Below are 5,943 nucleotides of genomic sequence, written 5' to 3'. Positions count from 1 at the left end.
GAGAATGTTACAAATATTTTGATCAGATTGCAGGATTGAGGCCTAATTAATATTTTTTTTTTGTTTGGAAATGAAAAGATTTGGATTTTTGAGCCTTGAAGTTTGCTGAAGTGATTAATACCTGCATTTTCTGTCAGCTTATTTAATATCGTACACATTTTTCATCTTTTCTAATTTATCTTATTAGGAAAAATGGGCAAATAACAAACATGTAAATATATAATGTTATACTTTAATATAAGCTGTATGCTGCTTTCAATAATGAATGTTGTGGACTATAGTAATTAAGTATGATTCCAGCTCCAAACAGTTATTTACTTGTCAATATCAGTGAATTTAGTTCATCTACTGCAGGCAGTTTTCTGTTTACTATATAAACAGTAATTGCCTGTTTAAGTATTTGCTAAAATATTGTTTAAGACTAAAATCAAGATCACAAGTGGATTTCAATAACCTACTTAATTTACTTTAATTTTGGAATTCTTTCTCTGCATGGGAAGAGAAATATGAAGAGTAATTTCATCTTCCTATAGTTGATTTAATTGTATGTACTTTTGATGGATTAAGTTTCCAGTTAATTGTGGAAAGTGGAACAACAATATTATAAAAAGAGGTTTGAAATAAAACAATTGCCATCTATGCATGCTATTTTAAAAAAAATGTTTAATGTTATTAATTTTACAATGGTAATTTATAAATATTAGTTACATCTTCCCACTTCCACCCCCCCAAAATAGATGGTTTTAATCATACTTATTGATATTATCTATGTAATTATTTTTCATTATGCAAATGTCTCAATTGCTGTGTAATAATAATATGGAAACATTTTTTCAGTGCTTTAAAACACATGCTTAACTAAATCCAGGAGACAATGGAAAACTGGTGTGAAAACCAGGAAAAGCTTTTTGGAAAAGCAACAGAAGCTTTAGATCTGTAACATTTAATACTGAATGTTCAGGTGATTTCAAAGTATACTATGAAATAATGAATGAGCAATTCTATGTACATGGACATTTTAAGTTTTTTAAATAATCATTTTTAGTCATATTACTTTCTCTCCTTAGTTAAAATTGACACTAGATTAAAATATAATTGATTTATAGTAAACCACGTTTGTTAGTCTTCACATATGTGTAAAAGATGTAAATAACCAGCTTCTAATTCACGTGCATTTCTTAAAACATTCTGAGAGTGCCTTCTTCCAGGGAGAAGCAATAAACAATGTTAGAGGATTCTGAAAAGTTTATTTGAAAGTATAATTAACAGAGCATACTCAAATAAAAACAGGCATTCAAATATGGAGAGGTTTCATATTAATGCTTCTTTCCTATTTGTAATTTAAAGATTGAGAGAAGAACTGCGATGATGGGGATTGCTCAGGACAGGATGACAGCGTTAGATCTAAGTTTTCTGACTTGTTTTTAGTGTCATTGTGGGATTACTAGCTTAAAATAATGTAGGTGATGCTCATTTTTGTCAGAATAAAGTATTATGATTTCTAGCAGTTGATAACTTGCAATTTGTTCTTGTTTCTTTTGTGTTGATAGTTAAATAAGAAAATGAAGACAGCTTTGTGTTGTATAAGGATTCTAATGAATCTGGTAGGGTTCTAGTTTTAAAACAAAGAAAATTGTTATTATTCTCAGTGACAAAAATCAGGGTTGTCTGAAATAATTTATTGCGTATATGTTATCTGTGGCTTTGCCTTGTAAAAAGTTGCTGTAGTGCTTTATCATAAAGAAATTTTTATGCGTATGTAAAACCCCCAAGTGAAAGTGTTGCTTCAGCCTTTACTGCAGCAGCACTGTCTGCAGCTACAATTTCAGCCCTAAGCTTAACTTTTTACAAAAGTATGTGGTTTTCATTAAACCTGTAATTAGTATAATTAATAATTATTCACTAATTGAAACGCAGGTTAACAAACTTCCATATGTAAAAGTAAAGGGGGAAAAATGTCATTCATTCACACTAGGCTTTATAAGCCTATAAAACTCTTCAAAGGACTTCAAGATATCAAGCAATCTTTTATTCAGCTAAACCTACCCCCCACCTTCACTCTTATACACGCTTAAATACGCAGTATGCTCACAGCTTGGAAAAAAGCAAGAAAAGCCTTAATGGATCACTGGTTTTAACCAAAGAGGTAGGTATGTATTCCATATAAATGGTTTCAAAACAATTTTTGTGTTAGTATTAATAATTTTCATCAAATGAAAACAAGCATCTTAACGCTATAGAAAACAAAGCTTTCAACTGTGCACTTATTAACATATCTTTTATTTCAAGCTTAAAACATCTAAAACAATTAAACTGGAGCAACTGTGTAATTTGCTCCTTTACCATACAGGTATAGTCTTGTAGACAGAGGCTAATAAAGATTTAAGGGTAAAGTGGAGAGCTGAGGTCCAAATTTTGTTCATCTTTACACCCATGAGTAATTAACCCATTTGAATAGATTATGAGACAAATAACATAAGGAAAGATATTCACATGTGCATAGGTTGCAATACCCAGTTCTACTTAGATGCTTTACAACTGATGTAATAAATCAAAGAATAGCATAATTATTTCTCAATTTACCATGACACGGATATCTTGTCATCACCCTGGTTATATGTACCTTTAAGAAGTAGTGAATGTTAAAGATCTATTTAATCACATCAGTGAAACAGAGCTAACAAAGCAGGAAATATTACTTTGTCTTTATTTTTTAAAATATAAAATATTTTCTCAGGTTATTTGCTCCTAATAGAAACCAAATATTGTTCACCTGGAACTGAAGATCAGAATTTTATGCTTAAGACATGACTACTTGTTCTTAAATGGTTGCATATTAAAATAATTTAAAATATGTTGTTGTTGAGGATGTCTTATTTTTTTCAAAGAAGCCCTAGAAAAGTCCTGTGTTTAGTTATGCGCTTCAGGGGCTGTGCTGTTATCTGAAATGTTTTTTTGCAGTTTAACAATAGATTTTTTTTGTGGAATTTGCACAAAATATTTGTTATTTAGATCAGATAAGCATGAGGTGAAGATATACCCTCGATGTGTGCTTTTTCTGCAGCAGTTTGGAACTGATGGAGTTTATTCAGAAATATTTATTCAATAATTTTTGTCCACATTTAAGAGCGTGACACTGAGCTAAAATTGAATGCTATACTAAGCTAAACACTGAAGTGTTCCCTTAATATCAAACGTTAAAATATAATTGAGGTAGTAACAAGTCATGGATAAATTACTGCTGTGCAGTCCAGCGGTGGGCGCTGAAATATTATAGCCGTCAGTTTCATAATGCTGCCTTTCAAAATCTGTTATCCGTACTTATCTTAAAATTTGAGTGCTTTCTAGAGCACATGATTTAAAGTTTCTCAGGAGAATATACTATTTCAATCAGATAATTTTATAGAGTATACATTAACAGGGAATTGTAAGGATTTTTGTTATCTTTGTCCTTTTTTAAATGTGAGAGAAAATGCAGAGGAGAATGACTTATGCTTGGATGCAGTTCAATGTATTTTGTGTGCTTTATTCATAAATATACACACATACACATATAAACACATGCATAGGTATGTGCTTATTTGTTACTATGTTACACAAAAGCTGTTAAGAGTTCCCTCACCAAGATTTAGCAAGTTTGTCCTACTTGTGCAGTAAATTTGAAATCCAGCTCAAATAGTAATCACATGTTTAGGATGGCTGAAACGGCATCTTTTCTTGGCTTACAGGTAAGGATGTAGGGAAAAAAAATAAACGGAAGACCTCGCTGTTACCTTCAGCTTCCCTGCTGACACCTTTAAAACAATTCTTTAAGCTAGGTTTAGGAAGGGGGGGAGGGAGAGTAAAAGAAGCTGTTTTCACTTATGGATGATCAGTGAGATCTGTGGCATGATGGTCAAGCTTCTCTTAACTCTTAAGTGTGTCCTTCATAGCTCACAAATGTGTTCAAACACTCAAATGTATTTGAGACTCATGCTGCTGCTGGTGTCATATCTCTGTATTGAAGTTTTTCAGAGTTGCTGACAGGTGATACCCGCTCCTGTAACTGAACTTATACACCACATTAAAAATTTGGGACCAGAATGTGTATTTATGTCATCTACAGGAACCTATTGCAGTGGCTAAACAGCAGCAGTTGCTTCTGATTTTGTTTCCTGGGCTTACTAGAAAAGTTTGTAGTCTGTGCTTGTTATGAACTTGAAACTGGATTCACAGGATGGAAATACCTCATAACTAGAAAATTGGTAATATAGTGTATGCATACCACTTAGAAATGTGTGCTCTCTAAAAATCAATGCAATAAACTTGCTGCTTGTTCATTATCTCACTAGTAAAGTGTTCTGTCTGAACAACATTTCATCTGCACTGGGTAGATCACCCAAGAGAGTAAGGGACCTGTTATTTAACTACTAGATTTTGCTTTGATTGTTAATTTGTGAGTAAAAATAAAATATCCTTAATTATTTGCTTTCTTATATGAAAGTAGCCCAAATACATTTGAATGCATCTCTTGCATAGTTTTTTTTTCTCACCTGAACTGTAGAGATTTCATTTTTAATTTAAGGCTATTTTGAGGTAATACAGATTTATCTATTACTTATTTGTAGATGCAAACATTCCAACAGTGACAAAATCTCTGAATATCCAGAATACTGTGCTTTTCTGTCCTTCTATTTCAAGTCTTCTGATTCAGTTTCCCTAATTTATTTGAATAGACTAAGTCAGTCTGACAAAAGTATTTTACAGAGTAATTTAAGCACGTTTATGTGGCAGTATGGAGATCTCATAAAGGGCTGAATCTTCAAGCATTTTTCCTTGTATAGAAATTAAGGTCATATATGTGTGAATTCACTCTTGGGCCTGAGTGGGAATGCATAGCTAGTATACATATACGTATTTTTCAGGTACTGGAAAATAAATCAATATAAAATAGTGATTATTTGAGGCATAGTCTTGGCATATATCTAGGCAGCATTTAGTATTTTGTGGGCATTATCATAGCAAAGTAGTAGTATTAGAAATTAAGTCAGATTAATTTGTCTTGTAAAGCTGGCTTTTGAGTATAAAATATGTGTTTGAGCCCTAAATCTGTATTTTCCAGTATACAGTGCCAAATTTTCACCTCATATGCGCAGACAAAACGTTTCTGCTTTAGTTGGCAAAGCACTCATTTATACAAGACGAAGATGTAGCCTACATCAAAAACCTCATTCTGATTACACGACAGCTTTTAACACTCAGCACATCTCTAAGCATGTACTGGAAAACTACTTGGGAGGAGATGTATGTACATGCATCTTACCCCAAAACACCCTAGAAACTGATTAATCTGTTTTGTTAATCAAAGATTTCATCTTCACATTATAGTACAGCCAGATTAGTAAAGCTGTGATGGTGGGACACATGATCATTTGCTAAGTAAAGTCAAAATTAATGACAAATAAAATCAGTTTCCCTTTGTGGTTATTTCCAGCCAGCTGCATCCGAATATAAAAGAACTATCAAAGGGAGATACCCATTAATTATTAACTCAGAACAACTTCAGAAAGCACTTCTTAAACCTCCATTGACATCATTCTGACAGGCTCCTAATCTCAGAAAGTTGTTGGTAAGAGTTGCATTAGACTCAGCATGTCACCAATTCTGACTCGAACAACTGCAACTCAAGATGCACTGCAGCATAGATATGAACACATGGGACAAACTACCGTCTCTTAAGACATCTGTGAGTAACATTTACAGCATAACGTGCTGTATAATTCCCTGTGTAGCTCTACCTCTGCTGTCAGCATAATAGAGTTGTCAGCAGTCTAATTGCAAGATGCAATATGTAGGGGGGTCATCCAAAAAAGAAATCTCAGTGGAAAGTAACACGAATCAGCTGTCATTATTAAAAAGCTGGACCAACCTTTGGCTAAACCATTTAAACCTCCAGATTAATCC

Source organism: Falco cherrug, chromosome 7 (assembly GCF_023634085.1).
Source record: "Falco cherrug isolate bFalChe1 chromosome 7, bFalChe1.pri, whole genome shotgun sequence".
In the NCBI taxonomy this organism is placed as follows: domain Eukaryota; kingdom Metazoa; phylum Chordata; class Aves; order Falconiformes; family Falconidae; genus Falco; species Falco cherrug.
Note: the sequence above shows the minus strand (reverse complement) of the source record.